The sequence below is a fragment of the Eptesicus fuscus genome, chromosome 21 (genome assembly GCF_027574615.1).
Source record: "Eptesicus fuscus isolate TK198812 chromosome 21, DD_ASM_mEF_20220401, whole genome shotgun sequence".
Classification (NCBI taxonomy): Eukaryota; Metazoa; Chordata; class Mammalia; order Chiroptera; family Vespertilionidae; genus Eptesicus; species Eptesicus fuscus.
Genome location: NC_072493.1, coordinates 518,013 through 535,286, shown reverse-complemented (window position 1 = coordinate 535,286; position 17,274 = coordinate 518,013). Strand labels below are relative to the sequence as shown.

Here is a 17,274-nt window from a genome sequence, read left to right as displayed (position 1 = left end):
AGACAGAGCAAGGATCAAGGCGGACCGGCCTTCCTGTAGGGTGGTCAGTAAACTGGAGAGAAATGAGAAACCTCAGATCTGACAAACGGGGGATGTGACGAGATGACCAGGAGGCAATTTTTAGGTAGAGTGGTCCGAGGAGACCCCTCAGGGAAGGTGACGTGTGTGCGGAGAGGGACTCAGAAGTGAGGACCTGCCTTGGGGAGGTCTGGGGGGGACCCTGGGAGGTGCAAAGCCCTGAGGCGGGAGGACTGGCCAGTCTGAAAGCCGACCCCTGGTGGCTGGGGCAAAGGGAGTGAGGGTGCGAGGCGACACCTGGGCAGGGACAGGGTCACAAAGGGCTACTCCGTCTCCTGTGGCTGCCGGAACGAATGATCATGAACTTGGTGACTTAAAAGAACGGAACAGCCTTCTCACAGGTCTAAAGGCCAGAGTCTGAACTCCGCTTCCCGAGCCAAATCAAGGTGTCAGCAGAACTGCTCTTCCTCCGAGGGTGTAGGGGAGCGTCTGTGCCTGTCACTTCCAGCTCCTCGTGGTGGCTGCTGGCATCCCTTGGCTTGTGGCCTCATCACCTCCATCTCTGCCCCTGTGGTCAGTTGCCTCTCTTCTGTGCCCATCAGCTCTCTCTGCCTCTCTGGGAGACACTTGTGGTGGGATGAAGGCCCACCCCTGTGATCCAGGATGATCTTCCCCATCACAAACCTTAACTTAATCTGCTGACACCCTTTTTCTCTGTGAAGAAGAAGCCGCAGGCTCCGGGACAGGGCCTGATGTCTTTTGGTGGCCATTGTTCATGCGACAGAACAGTGGAGTGAATTCTATTTTAGGGCCTGACGGTTTCAAGTCCGAGAGTGGCAAGACCTGAGTTGACAGTGTCAGTGGTTGATGCCGATTGAACCCTTTGCCCACTCAACTGGATGCTTGACTGCTGCTTCCTCCCAAAACTCCTGACTCCCCCGCCCCCCCGAGGTGCTCAGGAAATGAGGGGTGCTTCTTGGTAGCTACAAAAGCATTACCCAGAGACGAGCCTCTCTGCTCACTGCCCGAGCCCAAGTGCAGAACCAAGTGCCGGGGCAAACCCTTCGTGTTATTCTGCCCCAGAAAACAATAAGATGGTTGTTTCGCAGGCAGATTCTAAAACAATAGAGTGGTTTTGTGTTGGTTTGGGTTTGGAGTTCGTTTTAGCTAATCCCACTTTCATTCCTTTCAAATGGCAGCGAGCAAGACTCAATCCCTGCATTGTTTTTACTGGGACATTGTCTTCGAAACCAACTTTGCTCACTGCTCCCCACCCCCCGTCAGAAAGAGTGGAAGGGCCTGCCCGCCCGCCCAGGGTCTCAGCGGGCGCCACGGGAGCCTAGATGAGGAGGTGACCTGCCCGCCCGCCCCAGGGTCTGAGCAGGCCGTTGCCATGATCACCTGAAGCGCACGTCTAGTCTGCAAAGGCTCCTCACTCTGACCAAGCCCTGACTGGGCGCTGGGCCTGCCCCACCTCGGGCGGGCGGGGCATGCTGGAGAGGCCCTGAGCAAATGTTACTGTGCACCTTGGGTGTACCCGGCACTGGGAGCAGAGCTGGGAGCCCTCCGACCACACCCCACCCTCAGGGAGTCTGATGGGAGAGACAGTCTAGATACGCGAACCCACAGATCAATAGATACATGATTACCAGCTGTGCTAACCTCACTCCAGGGAAAGAGCAGGGTACCTTGGGAAAAGAAGAGTAATTGGGGTTGGGGTGTCATTCAGATAGCTGGGTCAGAGGATGTCTGCATATTTAAGCAGAGGTCTAAAGGACGGATGAGAATCAGGCAGGAAAAGAGCATTTCGGGCAGAGAAATGTGCAAAGGCCCTGAGCTAAGAAAAACTTGAAGAAGGACAGAAGGTTAGGAGTTGAGGGAATTAGGAAGAGATGAGGTTCCGGAGGCAGCTAGGGGCCAGATCACCTAGGGTTTAAACCCTCAGCAACGGAGTGGGTTTTATTATTAAAAAAACCACCACACAACAACAACAGGCCACTAGAGGACAGTTATAAAAATTAAAATAGAATTACAGTCTACATCCCACCTCTGGGTATATATCCAAAAGAATAGAAAGCAGGGCTTCGAAGATATGTTTGTACACCTATGCTCATAGCATCATTCACGGTCGCCAAAAAGACAGTAGCAACCCAGGTGTCCACTAACGGTGGGTATATAAACAACACATGGCATATGTGTATCCCACAGTGGAATATTACTCAGCCTGAAAAAGGAACGACATTCTGACACATGCCACATACCACATGAACTTTAAAGACATCCAAAGCGACATACGGCAGTCACAAAATTACAAATACTGTATGACTCCACTTACATGAGGTATCCAGAGTAGTCAAACTTGCCCTGGCTGGTAGCTTAGTTGTTTAGGTTGTGGGTTCCATCCCCGGTCACTTACAAGAATCAACCAATGAATGCATAAATAAGTGGAACAATAAATTGATGTTTCTATCTCTCTTTTCCTCTCTCTCTCTCTCTCTTCCCCCCTCCTCTCTCCCTCCCTCCCTCTCCTCTCCCTCCTTCAAATCAAAAGAAAGAGAGTAGTCAAACGCACAGAAGTAGAAAGTGGAATGGTGGTTGCCAGGGGCTGGGGGAGCTGAGAAGAGGGAGTTAGTGTTTCACAGGGACGAGGTTTCCGTTTGGGAAGATGAAAAAGTTCTGGAGATGGGATGTAGCGATGGTTGCACAACAATGCAAATGCCGCAGAACCGTACGCTTAAAAGTGGTAAATTTTATGTCATATGTATTTTATCACAAAGAAAAAAAATGTTTACGTCTTTCAATTAAAAAACATTGTAAGTGCACAGTGGTATGTAGATATGGAAACACAAGGCAGTAAGTGCCTGAAGTTTAGGAAACGCTGATCTGGTCGAACTCCTTCCCGCCACTGTCGGACGTCTGTCCGTCTCAGAGAAGGACAGAAGTTAGCTCAAGTTGCACAGTGGGTCGGTGTGCCCAGGGGTCACTGCATCTCCGTGGGGTTGGAAGTGGGCGCGCATGAGCACAGAGCCAGCCGCTTTGGTGGGCTCTGCTGATTGCAGGCCGGCACCCATCCTCCGCACTGCCTCCACGCCTGCACTCCCGGGACAGGAGGAAATGCGGAGCTCAGGGTAGAGGTGCCCTTTGAACAGAGCCTGGAAAAGAGCGATTTGAGAAGGGGCACCATTCCAGGTGGGTGACACGAGAGCAGGGGGTGGGTACCAAGATGCTGAGTACGCTGGCTGGTGGCCTTTGCGATGTCTCCGTGTTGAGATGCAGCCAGGACTTGGACGGAAGGGGCAGGTGCTTGCAAGGCCCTGCCAGTCACCTCTGGGCCAGTTATTTATTGGCTCAGAATGAGGCAAAGGTCAGACTTGGGGTTTGGTTCTTTTCTCTGCCTGGACCCTTCTGCCTCTTGGAATGGGGCGAAGGTTGTTCCGAATGGGAGCTTCGAAGAAAGGGCATTAGGATTACCTATTTGTTCAGTGATCCATGGCTCAGGTTCCCGAGAGATGCGGCCAAGCCAGGGTTTGGGTGAACCCTCCTCATTCTGCCCAGGTGCCAGCTGCACCAGGAGGTCTGCCCCGGGACTCCCGCCCCTGGCTCACCCCCAGCCTGTGGTTTGCTCTCATTCGTTACTCAGCCTGCACTCCTTCAGCTCCTTCGCCACATTTTGTGTCCTAGACCCTAGGGATTTAGGGGCAAAGAAGACTCTTACAGCCCTGGCTGGGTAGCTCAATTGGTTAGAGAATCTTCCAGACGCACCAAGGTTGTGGGTTTGACCTCTGGTCAAGAGACAACAAATCTCTCTCTCTCTCTCTCTCTCTCTCTCTCTCTCTCTCTCTCTCATCAATCAATCAATTAAAAAGAACACTGGTTCAAAGAAGAATATATGTATACAAGGTGAAGCAAAAGTAGGTTTACAGTTGTAAGTACACGAAACACACAGTCTATTCTTGTATTATTATTTCTCGTATTATTTTTCACACGAACAACTGTAAGCCTACTTTTGCCCCATCCTTTATGCTATACTGCATATCTCACAATCAAGAATGCTGAAGGGAATTTGCTAATAGATGCAGAACTGGTTTCTACCACAGGGTGGAATCAATCTCATCTTACCAATGTTTATTTGCATGTTTATGACCTGAATTTTAAATAGTTTTAAATAATATATTTTACTCAACTCAAATATATTCAAAATGCTGTCATTTAAACACGTGATCAATATAAACATTTAATGAGCTCTTTCACTTTTTTTGTACCACGGTCTTCCAAACCCCACGTGTAGCTTACACTTGCGCTGGTCCCGGTTCTGACAGCCCATTCCAAGTGCTCGGAGACACACAGGTAGTGGCCACTGTCTCAGCACAGCTATAGACAACACCTAACATTCCACCGAGAGGACGTCCAGGAACCTTTCTGCCTTTTCCAAAGTCTTTTCCAATTCTTTCCGGACAGTTTTTTAATTAAAAAGAAAAATTACACGAAGTGACTGGCCGCCTTGTCGAATGCCTCCGGTGATGGGGGTCTCACCCTCCATCGAACAGGCCCCCGTCTCCTTTCCAGCAAGCTCCTTCTCTAAGGAAACCTTCCCTTTCACTGCTTACCCAACAACATCTCACCCATTCCATCAAGGATATTGGTCGTTAAAAAACAACATAAAAACTTCCGGTTCAGAGCCTCAGCAAGTGGCTAGAATTTAATGATATAGTTTCGTTTCTGTTGTATTTATTTTTATGGTTATTTTTTACTGATGGCAAAGGAAACTTTCCGTTTTTGCTCAGGCTACAGTGTTGTTTCCACTTAAAAACGTATAAAATAGTAAAAAGAGGGAACTAGTTTGAGAATAACGGCAGGGACGGTGTAGATGAACTCTGAGCTGAACTACCACAACGAGCCGTCTCAAACCGCGTCCCACTGCGGAGGAAAACACCCAACCACGGGCCTCCCTGCGAGCAGGTCAGGATGGCCGAGCGGTCTAAGGCGCTGCGTTCAGGTCGCAGTCTCCCCTGGAGGCGTGGGTTCGAATCCCACTCCTGACATGAGCTGCTTTTTTCTCCTCCCAAGTTCTTTCACAGTACAGAGCGGGACTTCCTTTTTACGGCCCGAAGTTTAGTAAATATCATTAGGAAGAAAGTGCCTGTGAAAAAGAAAACATCCGTTTTGTAAGAAGATCAAAAGAGTATCCAAGGTGTAACTATCAGTTGATTGGGAGTTACCGCTGAAAAGCTAAAAGGAAGTCCTTGTCAGGAGTGGGATTCGAACCCACGCCTCCAGGGGAGACTGCGACCTGAACGCAGCGCCTTAGACCGCTCGGCCATCCTGACTGCGTGGCTTCAGCCTCCCCAGCAAACCTATCCGGGAGATCTCCGGTCTACGCATGCGCACGTGTAGGAAACGGGTGCGCTCGGAGAGGGACGAGCAGGGCGCCGAGGCGGCGACAGAGGGCGCGCACAGCTCGTTGAAGAAGAATCTGAAAATCCCAGAGGCCCAGGACTGCTCTGCCACGCCTGCGTTTGTGCTTCCGACGTGCGTTCGCTCTGCACGCAGGCATGCACTGTTCACATCAGTTTTGAATCTCGCGTGTCTGCAAGCACCTTGGTTTTCTGCACAGCATTTCCTTGTGCGTTTTCTACTGGCTAATCGGTCTGGTGGCCGGCTCCCGAGGCAGGCGAAGCCCGGGTGTCGCGAGGTCTCCGGGCACCTGTACCTCACGCTCTCTCCGACCGTTCTTCACAGCTGCAGCTTCCCCTTCATAGGTGTTTGACTCGCTTAGGCTCCGGGTTGGATCGAGCCCTGCAGCCGCCCCACCCTGTTTCTGGCCGTGTCCCCAGTGCCCAACCGTGACTGGCACAAGGTGGGCTCTCAGACAACGCCCTCCTGCCTGCATTATGTTACTTCGTGACTCATGTCTCCCCGCTCCCACTCCCAGCTCTGGGGGCTCCGGGGCCCCACCTTCGGCCCCTTCTTTTCCTAACCCCTTTGTGCCCGCCCCTAAAATACCAATTGCCCCCGATACTGCAAAAGGCGGCAGCATTTGCTGCGCACTTGCTCTGTGCCAGGCACTCGTTTCGTCGCGTGTACAAAACCATTTCTGCCCTCAAGGTTCAGCCCAGCGGGGGGCGAAGGCAGAAAGACAAGAAATAAGTGAATAAATAAATCCAGGTGCTGGTAAGTGCAAGAAGGAGGATGTGTGGGGACATTTGTCAGAGACTGAAAGAAAGCCCAGACAGACAGCCCGCGCCTGGCTGCGGCGCCGTCCGGGACCGGGCTCCAGGGGCCGCACCTGGCGTCGCCCTGCGTGCGAAGGGCCCGCCCGGTCAGGACGCTCCCCGCTGCGGGCCCTTGTCCAGGTCGGGAGAGTCCCTGCAGCCCGTTTGGAAAGTCTGCCGGCCTCAGGGGGAGTCCCAGCCCGGCTCTTCCGCGGCTCAGTTCCCAGCGGTGCAGACGAAGGCGGCCGCGGAGCGGGACCTGGTGCTGAGCCAACCCAGGCCCGGAGGGCGGAGTCCTCGAACCCGGGACGGCGGCGCACCTCTCCACGCCGCCGGGGAAGGCGGCAGGCGGGAGCGGGTTTAGGGAGCGCCTCCTGCACGCCACCATTGCACCTAATATTCGTCACAGCGGCAGACACAGGCTGCCATCGGCCTCATTTCACAGATGAGGAAAACGAGGCCCAGAGAGGCCGAGTACCTCACCCGGTCGCACAGCTGAGCCGTGGAGCCTGATTTTTCTGGCTCAGAGAAGGGTTTTCTTGAGAGCTACTCTGGGTCTCCCCGGAGGCTGGGTTCGAATCCCACTCCTGACAAGGACTTTGTTTTTGCTTTTCAGTGGTAACTCCAAGTCAACTGGATGATATTATAGCTTTACATTTTCTCCTAAAAAAAGAAAAAGCCAAAAGCCATGAGGGCTTGCCAGCTCAGGTGGTAGCCCTGACTTTGAGATGCTCTTTCTAGTCCTGTTTTTGTTTTGGAGACTCAAAGACGAAAAGATGGGCTGTCCCCGCGAGCCAGTCTCGGCAGCAAGGCCATGGGTTCCTTGGCCATGGGTGGGGACAGAAGCCACCAGGCGCCAGCAGCGGACCGAGAACGGTGCCGGGGCTCTGGTTTGGGCATCATTCCACTGAGAGGGGTCCCAGGGCGCAGTGGGTAAGCCGGCTGGGGGGCATGGGAACCGTCAGTCCCTCTGGAACCAGAGCCAGAGGCCACGAGGCCCACATTGTGCATGAAGAGCGGTGGGCAGCCCAGTCCCCCGTCTTGAATGGATCACGTGGACAGTGGTGACCAGAATGGACTGAGCCCAGGAGCTCACATCCAAGTTCTCTGGATTGCTTACCATGCCCCCCCCCCAAGCTTTTGGTCACCCCAGAAAGAGACCCCCAGGACTGGGAGAGACTGTACAGCTGACCACTCTGTTAAGCAAGGGGCACCGGCCAATTTTAACTCCGGCGGCATGTAAGCCTGTGGACTCTGGAGCCGCCTGAGTTCCAATCCTGCTTCTGCCATTTGCCAGCTCTGTGACCATAGCGGAGTTTCTTAGCCTCTCTGTTACTCAGTTTCCTTACCTGTAAAATGGGTTTAGGAATAGCATCTGCCTCTGGAGGTTGTTGTAAAGTTACAGAGTTCATAGATGCTGGACATTCAGAGTGCCTGGGACAGAATACGTGCTTCTAAAAGCTCCGAAAAATAAAGCAATGCACCATTTCTTGCACCTGGTGAATATTGGGGGGCAAGTTGTCACCTGCTAACCCGACTTTGCAGGAAGAGTGTCTATAGAGCCCTCCCCACCAGCGCAGTAGATCTGACTGCCCCGTTGTGCCAGCCTCGCTTGCCTTTCCAACCTCATCTCCACCTCCAGCGCCCTGCTGGCTGGTGTTATATTTTGATTGGACGGTGTGGGCCCGATGGCTCCCCTGTAGGGAGCAAGAGAGCAGAGCCTACCCAATTGAGTGTGCAGTCCCACCAGAAAAGAGCTCCAGGGGTGTCCAAGAGGAGAAGGCTTGCTGGGAAAGGTGGGCAAAGAAGGACAGGCCCATCTGCAGGGGTGGAGAGGGAGGGGGCATTCCATGGAGGGGCACAGCATGAGCGCCGGCCTGGGAGTGGGGCTGAGCGGACCTGGGTCTGAGAGCTGATGGTAGAGGCTCCTCAAGGGTTAAGATGGGCCATGGATTTCTCCAGGGAAGACGGGCATCTTGGGGAGCGGGCAGGACAAAGGAACAAAGGGTCCGTTTCCCTTCAGCCATCAGCTGTTTTCTCTGTGTGTGTGCCCTGAGGACCAGCCTTCCAGGGTCTGATCTGGTCCCAGGAATGCAGGAAGCCAGCGCTGCGGGCTCTGCCCGACGCCAGGCCCGTCACAATGGGGCTTCCGAGGAGGGAGGGGCTGGGCCAACGACCGCAGGCCTTCCCACCAGCGCAGAACCAGAATTTCAGTGTTTCCTCCGGAAATTCTCTCATCCTCAGACAGCTCCGTTTCCCTCTGAACTTGGGGTACGCGCTAGCTTTCTGACTCCGCGGCTGTTCGCTGTGGTCCGTTTGTGGCTGCTGGGTCCACGGCCCGAAAAGCACGGCTGTTTTCCGTCCGGGAACCTCGGCTGCAGGTTCCTCAGCCCGGGTAGGGCCGCTTGCGGGAGGCAACCAATCCAGGTGTCCCTCTCAGTCGATGTTTCTCCCCCCCCCCCCCGCCCCCTCTCCCTTCCTTCCACTCTCTCTAGAAATCAATGGAGAAAATATCCTCGGGTGAGGATTCAAAAACAAAAAGAGAGAGAGCATCCCGACACCTCCTTCGTTCCCCAGAGGTTCCAGCCGGTACACAGAGCAAGTGTCTCGGTTCATCAAGCCCCCATGAACAGGAGCGCCTGAGGCGGTACTCTGGGGGTCAGGCGTCTGGAAAGGGTCCCGCTTTGCAGAAGGAACTCCAGGCCACCACCCGGGGAGAGGGAATGAGAAAGGAGTTCCCGCTCTCCGTGGTCCTGGCATTTCTTTTTAAAAAATATATTTTATTGATTTTTTTTACAGAGAGGAAGGGAGAGGGATAGAGAGTCAGAAACATCGATGAGAGAGAAACATCGATCAGCTGCCTCCTGCACACCCCCCAGTGGGGATGTGCCCTCAACCAAGGTACGTGCCCTTGACCGGAATCGAACCTGGGACCTTTCAGCTCTCAGGCCAGTGCTCTATCCACTGAGCCAAACCGGCCAGGGCTGGTCCTGGCATTTCTTATCATGAGCACGTGTGACGCTGATCGTGCACAAGAGGTTAGAAAAAGGCACTTGTGCTCTGGACGCCCTCGCCGCCTCCCTCGGCCCGGCTCCGATGTTCATGGTTCTGCTGGTAGGTGACCGCGGGGGACACGGCCGGCCGGGGCCGGGGCCGGACTGAGGCTGGGCAGGCTCTGGGTGAGGTGCTGCCGAACTTCAGGACAGGCTGCTGCGGCCTGGACTGCACTCCTGGCCACGGAGACTCAGCCCAGCGCCCAGGGAGACAGGCCGAGCACCACCTGCAGAAACAGCTCCTCGCAGACGGCAGGGTTAAACGAAATGGAAACTTGCCTTTCACATACCTGCTGCTTTGACCTTCCGTTTATGTGTGTTTTTCTGAGTCCCAGCCCTTTCCCAATGAGTCACAAGAAGCTCTTATCAGAGGTTATTTCTGGCGAGGGAGGGAGAAGGATTTCGTTTCCCTTTCTGTGCCTTTCAGTGCAAGGCTTGGATTTTCTAACCTTATATGTCTTTCCCCCCCTCACCGCCATCAGGAAGTCTCTGGCGGTTCCCCCTTTGAACCTCAGGGTGTTCAAAGGAACGCCGCAGTCCCTGTTACCTGATTTCCCCCCGAGGGTTACCAGTCTGGTACAGAGGATACAAAAGGGCACAAATCAGCACCGAGCTGGAGGGATACAGAGGGTGGGGCTGGAACCAAGAGGGGCTTCTGTCCCGTGGAGTTTGGGGCCGGCCCAGAGCAGGTGGAGGCATTCTGGTTCCCAATGTGGAGTCTCCGCAGTCTCCTCTTTCGGGGTTCCCTGGAGGCTGTATGCATAGGCGTGAGGACGAACTCGTGGGCCATGGGGGGGATTGATTCAGCCTCCATCCCTCCTCTGCTGTCCTTGGAGATCAAGCAGTGGGACCCTCCTCTATTTACTTATTTTTATTTTTAAAATATATTGTTATTGATTTCAGAAAGGAAGGGAGAGGGAGAAAGAGATAGACACATCGATGACGAGAGAGAATCATGGATCGGCTGCCTCCTGCACGCCCTACGCTGGGGATCAGGCCCACAACCTGGGCATGTGCCCTGACTGGGAATCAAACTGTGACCTCCTGGTTCATAGGTCGATGCTCAACCACTGAGCCACACCAGCCAGGCACCAGGCTGACGTTTTAACCATCACTGCTCTGCTCCATGGCATGGGGACGTGTGGCCCTAGGAAGGAGGGTGATGGCGTTAATACTTCATGGTTATTGTCATCAATGGGGTGTTGTTACTCGATGACCCTGCTCCTCGGGCCTGGGCAGGAAGAGGGGAGGTTGGGATACAGGCTTCAGGACTGTTCCTGCCCTGCAGCCACTAAGGCAGAGCGGCCAACACCCTCCGCCTTCAGGAAGGTGACTCAGCATTCCTCCCGGCCAGTCCCAGTCCAGCTGCAGATCCCAGGCCCTTGGCTGGCATCGCCGGCAGCTCCCGGGTGTGGAGGGAAGGTCCTGGGTGATTTCCCTTGGCGGAGACAGATGGGGCTTTCAGCAGTCAGAGGAGAATCTCACGCCTGGGAACTCCGGAGATGGGGAAACTGAGGCCAGAGAGGGGCAGGCATGTATCTAAGTTGCACAGAAAGTCAGAGGCTGGAACCATGGCCAGCTTTGCAGAGGTGTGCTGTGTGCTCGAGGCTGGCAACACCATGATATGGACCAGGCCCAGGGCCTGCCTGGAAACGGTCCTGCTCCGTGTGGAGTGAGGTCACGGTTGGGCAGACAGCTCGGCGTGGCCACTCCACGGAGGAAGAGGTGGCAGCCTCGTGGCCAGAGGGCGATGCCGTGGGATTCTGTTTGGTGGGGGGAGGCGAGAACATCAGGGAAAGCCCTTGGGTGGGCCTGGAAGGACGCACCGTGCCAGGTGGAGGGGAGGAAGAGCGTTCCAGCAGGAGGGAACGGCGTGACCAGAAGCTCAGCGGCGGGGTCTCGCCCAGGGACTGTGAGAGGCAGGCGAATGGAGGAGTTGAGAGCCTAGATCTTGGAATCAGACTCTTTAGGTCTGAGCCTGGGCTCTCTCACAGCTGCGGGCCGTGGCAAGCATCCTAAGCTCTTGGTCTGGTTTTCTTCTCTGTAAAACGGGGAAACTGTGCCCACCAAGAGGATTTTGTGAGCATTAAGTAAATTGACCCACATAAGAGAGCTCGGCACGCCAGGACCCACTGCTGCTGTTGACATTGGCAGGAGCGTCCCAGTGGGGCCCAGTGCTCTCTCTTCTGCACTGGGCTCCACCTTGCTCTTTGGGGCTCCAAGACCCCTCCTCCCACTCTGTATCTGAGACCCCGAAAGGGTGGCCTGGAGGAGGGGGTGGATTCTGGGAATAGAACTAGCAGAGCTTTGGAAAATCCCAGCTGTAGTATTGGGATCCAGGAGTTAGGACAGAAGAGAAGCGGCGGAGGGGGAGTAGAGAAAGGGGGCTGCTCTAGACAGAGCAGAGCGACACCCCATCCCACGCAGGGCCCTCTTGCCTAAGGGCTCCGGAAGACCCTCGCAGGGCAGGTCAGCTGGAGAGGGAGGTCACAGATTTATGGCCAGTTGTGACACAACGAATTGGCCCAGGCCTCCCACGCGGGGACATGGAATGTCCAGGGTTGGGGGGCAGGAGCGGGAGCGGAGCAGCTGGGGCTTCCTGGAGCAGCTCAGCCCCCAACTCTGGTTAGGGGCAGGCAGGAGCTCAGAGTCACCGGCCCACCTTGACCCACACGGAGTATGGAGCCAGAAGAGGCAGCCACCTTCCCAAGGTGACTCAAGGTCAGTGAAGAGCCCCATCTGAGCCCGTGTCTTTGAGGGGCAAGATGTGCTCACGGCTTCTGGGTGGGCTATGTGACAGGGACACACAGGAACCAGGGCTGGAGGAGATGGGTCTGTCTCTAGGGACCCACCGGGGCCTCTGCTCTCAGAACAGGGGCTCCTGCTTCTATGCCAGGCGCTCTGCCAGCCTCTGGGACGCGGCGTTCCTGTGGCCGCTGCCGCTGCAGTCTCCCAGGTCAGCGCGGCCCCCACCTCCTCACAGCCCGCCCTGAGCATGGCCCCTGCTCCCCGCGTGCCCCTGCCGCTCTCTTCTCCCGGTCAGAAACACAGCGGGGGCTTGGGGGCGGGGCTGACACCCAACCCATTCTCCAAGATGGGTGCTTCCCCGGCAACTGTCTTTCCAACTGAGTTTGTTTATTATGAAAGAAACAAGTACACCTACTAAATGTATCTCTGAAATCAGTATTACATGTTACCGCAGTCGTCTCCGTTGCTATGACAAAATACTGGCTGGCTCATCAACAGCTAAAACACATTCCTCACTGTCCTGGAGGCTGGAAGTCCAAGGTCACGGTGTCAGCAGGTCAGGGTCAGGTGAGGACGCTCCTCCGGGCTGTAGGCTACAGACTTCGTTGAATCCTCGCGTGGCGACAGGGGGGAGTGAGCGGCTCTCTGGCTTCGTAATGAGGGCACTAATCCCATTCACGGGGCTCCATCCTCAGGGCCTAATCACCTTCCAGAGGCCCCACCTCCAACATCACAATGGGGATTAGAGTTCATAAAGGAAACCCTCCATGCAAAAAATGATAAATCAGACTACATGAAAGCTAAAATTTGTGTTCATCAAAAGACACTGTTAAGAAAGTGAAAAGTCAAGTCAAAGAGTGGAATTTCAAAACTCTTGTCCAGAATATGTAAAAAAAAAAAAAAAAAAAACTCCTTAAAAAAATCAATAAGAAAACAGCCTACTTAAGGGAGCCCAGAAAGGTCAAACATTCTTGAACCGCCTTTCACTAAGAGGATGTTCAAGTGGCCCAAACACAAAACAAAGCAAACTTGAAGTGGGGTTCAATTGCCTTGGTCACCAGGGACATGCAAATGAAAATGATAATGAGGCGCCTCTGTGCACCCATCAGGGAGGTACAGCTGGAAATCCCACGGGCTGCCGATGGAGATGTACACGGTAGAAGCCCTGGGGAAAGTCTTTAGCAGTATTTATGAAAGCAGAATGTATGTGTGATCCAGAAATTCTACCTTAAGATACATACCTCAGAGAAATGTGCCTGACAAAAGACATATAGAAGAATGTCCATGTCAGAGCATTTATAACAGCTCCAAACGGCAAATGTCTATCAACAGTAGGATGGGTAAATACATTGTATATTCTTTTTGTTTTGTTTTATCTGGGTCTTTTTATTTTATTGTTAAGCATACAGTTCTATAATTTTTAGTAAATGTACAAATGAGAGTTAAGCAACCATCAGCATAATTGAATTAATCACTGTCTCTAGATTTGCCTTTTCTGGACGTTTCATCCACACGGAATCACCCAACGTGTGGCCCTTTATGTCTGGCTACTTCCACGTAGCTTGGTGTTTTAGCGGTTCATTCAGGCAGGTATCAGCACTTTATTCCTTTTCATGGCTGGGTAGTATTCCATTGTATGGGCATATTACATTTTGCTTATTCATTCATCTATTAGTGGACATTTGGTTGTTTCCACTTCTTGCTATTATGAATCATGCAGCTATGAATATTCATATTTAAGTCTTTGTGTGGACAAATGTTTTCATTTCTCTTGGGTAAATGTCCCTAGAAGTGCAATTGCTGGGTCATGTAAAAATGTTACGCTTTACTTCTTAAGAAACTGCCTAACTTTTTCAAAGTGGATGCACCATTTTGCATTTCCAGCATCAATTTATGAACGGTCTAACACCTGTTATTGTGTGTGTGTTTATTATAGTCATTTTTATGGTATGAAGTAGTATAGTATTGTGTTTTACATTTCTCTAATGACTGAAAATGTTGAGCATTTTATCATGTGCTCACTGGAAGTTCATATGCTTTCTCTAGTGGAATATCTATTCAGCCACTTGGCCTATTTTTAAATTGGATTATTTGTCTTGTTGAGTTGTAAGTGTTCTATATTTTTAGGTACACATCTCTAAGCAGACCTAGAATTTGCAAATATTTTCTAGTGATTAGATTTTCTTAATGGTGATCCCTAAAGTTTTAAATTTTTATGAAACTCAATTTATTGATTTTTTTAAAAAAATTATGGATTGTGCATTTGCTGTCATAGCTGTGAAATTAAATATTTTCTCCCAAGTTTTGTAGATTTAACTTTAATTTAGGTCTCTGATCTACTTAATTTTGTGACTGGTTTGATGGATGGGATCCAACTTCATTCTATTGCATGTGGGTACCCAGTTTTCCCACCACTATTTATTGGGGGGGGGGGGGAAACCCTATTCTTTTTCCATTGAATTACCCTGGCTCCTTTGTTGAAAAAAATCTATTGGCCATAAATGTAAGGGTTTGTCTCAGTTCTGTCCATTGATCTATATGTCTACTCGTATTCAGTCCCATCCTCTGTTACTATAGGTTTATAGTAAGTTTGAAATCGGGACGTTGTGTTCTCTAACTTTGTTATTCTTTTTCAAGATAGTTTTTGCTATTCTAGGACCTTTGTCTTTTCATATAAATTTTAGAAACAACTAGTCAATTTCTGCACACACACACACACACACACACACACAGCCTGCTTGGATGTTGATAAGGAATGAGTTGGATCTATGGATCAAATGGAAGAGAAATTCCCTATAGACAGTGAGTCTTCCAATCCATAGACAGAGAATGTTTTTCTCTTTACTTGGGTTTCTTTAATTTATCTTGGCAAAGACATACAATTTTTACTGTACAAATCTTGCCCGGTGTTGGTTAAATTTGTTTCAAAGTATTTTGTTCTTTCGGAACTGTTGTGAATGAAATTGTTTACCTAATTTTGTTTTTAGATTGTTTGTAAGTAGTATGCAAAAATACAGTTGATTTTGTATCTTGATCTTTTATCCTGTGATCTTATTGTTCTACTATTGTTTTAAGCAGGTTTTTTGTTTGTTTGTTTGTTTGTTTGTTTTGGTAGTTCCCTTAGGATTTTCTGCAAATAGGGATTGATTACTTCCTTTTTTCTTTTCTTTTTTTTTTTTTAATCTGAATGCCTTTTATTTCTCTTTGTTGCTTCATTTCTGGGCTAGAACCGCCCATAAAAGATGGAATAAAAGTGGCCAGAGCAGAAATCCTTCTCTTCTTCCTGCTCTTAGGGGAAACTTTAGTTTTTCATCACTAATTATGGTGTTAGCTGTGGGTTTTTCCTAGATGCCCTTTATCAGATTAAGGAAATTCCCTTCTATCTGTGGTCGTTGTGTTTTTATCATGAGAGGACGTTGGGTCCTGTCGAATTCTTTTTCTGTCTATTGAGATGGTCACTGAGGCTATTGGCATAGAGAACGAGAAGGTCTCTGACCCCCAAACACCTGGTGGTGGCCATTTCACAGAATGGAGCCCGCGTCCCAGGGACCGGGGCTTGGCAGCCCGGGGCCAGAGGCCCAGGCTCGGACACAGGCAAACGCCACCCTCGTCACCCTCTGCTTGCAGGCCTCAGGTGCCTCTTGTTCATGCACACCGGAACGGCACACGGGAAACCCGGGAGCCGGGTCACGTGGCAGGAGAGATCAATGGGAGGTGCAGGATCCCTTGCTTTCCTAGGGATTTCCTCTTGGAAAGGAGCAATTGTGATTTTATAATGGGACTTGCTCTCGGAGTCCAGCCAGAGCGAGCTCCGCATTCGGAACAATGTGCTGGAGATAAATCACCTCCTGGCCTGGCCACCGCTCCGTGGAGGACGTCCGTGGTTCTCGAAGACGGGCTGGCTCTTCTTCAAGCCCGTTTCCCCTTCTTCTTGGACACTCCGTTAGATAACCTTTCCCAGCCTTCCTTGCGGCCAGGGGAAGCCAAGCGTCTGCGTCTGGTCGCTGAGATGTGAGCAGGACTCGGCGCTCAGTTTCCAGACCTGGACGGTAAAAGCCTCCCGGGCCGGCCCCGCTCTGTCTCCCTCCTCGGCCTGCTGTGGAGGAGCCCAGTGGCCTGTGGACAGCAGCAGAGCCGCAGACGGAAGGGGTCTGGCCCTGCATCAGCGCTTGCAGGAAGTTGCCTATCAATCAGGAGCTCCCTTGTGCACTGTCTGTGGTGAGAACTAAACTCGTATCACGTCTGAGCTTGTTTGTTACAGCATCTGGTTAGCTTACCTGATTTTACCGGTAGGGTTTTATAATTATTACTAGAGGCTCTGTGCACGAAATCCGTGCAGGGTAGGGTCCTCAGCAGCTGCTGGCTGCCTGCCACCACCGCCCCCAGTCAAACTCCTGGTCCTGGGGACAATTTGCATATTAGGTTTTTATTATATAGAATTTTTTTAAACTACAAAAGATCTTTTAAAATATATTCTTTATTGATTTCAGAAAGCGAGGGAGAGGGAGAGAGAGATAGAAACATCAATGATGAGAGAGAATCATTCATTGGCTGCTGCCTGCATGCCCCACACTGGGGATCGAGCCCGCAACCCAGAATCGAACCGTGACCTCCTGGTTCATAGGTCAACGCTCAACCACTAAGCCATGCCGGCCAGGCCAGAAGATCTTTAATATCCTTCATGAATTTAATAAAATTTCCAAACCCACAGAAATCCACACTATTTTCTTATACCTCTGTCAATACCTTCCAATACAATGGGCCCCAGTGTTTCATCTCCTCCTCCCACTCTGAAGGGACCCTCCTGTCATGAATCTATCATCACAGGGAATTCCAAAGGAATCTTTGGAATCAGAGTGGGAGTGGGGGGGACCAGGAGCAGAGGAATTGGAGCCAGCAAATATAGACAGTCCTTTTGAGTTTTCCTGCAGAGGTGCGGCGGTAGAGGCAGAGGCAGGAAAGAAACGGGAGGACTGAGGAGTAAGGGCCTCGAGGAGGAGGGGATCAGTCAGGAGTGAGGCAGAGGCGTGGGCAGACGCGGTGGTTGGAGGCGGGTGTGCTCTTCAAACTTCCGTTTTCGCGGGGAACTAGGAGTCACCTCCTCGGCTGAGTGTGAGGGTCAGGGAGCAGGGGCGAAGGGGGTGGAGGGAGAAAGAATGAGATGGTCTAGGACAGTGGTCGGCAAACTCATTAGTCCACAGAGCCAAATATCAACAGGACAACGACTGAAATTTCTCTTGAGA

The 17,274-nt window shown here is 51.8% G+C and overlaps 2 non-coding genes across 2 annotated transcripts; one reads left to right on the top strand and one right to left on the bottom strand.

Moving 5' to 3' along the window:
- The first annotated feature begins 4,977 nt into the window (after positions 1-4,977).
- Positions 4,978-5,060, top strand: TRNAL-CAG (transfer RNA leucine (anticodon CAG)). Its single transcript has one exon. It is a non-coding gene; the product is annotated as a tRNA-Leu (tRNA).
- Positions 5,061-5,262: 202 nt separating this feature from the next.
- TRNAL-CAG (transfer RNA leucine (anticodon CAG)) lies at positions 5,263-5,345 on the bottom strand. Its single transcript has one exon. It is a non-coding gene; the product is annotated as a tRNA-Leu (tRNA).
- Between the last annotated feature and the right edge of the window lie 11,929 nt (positions 5,346-17,274).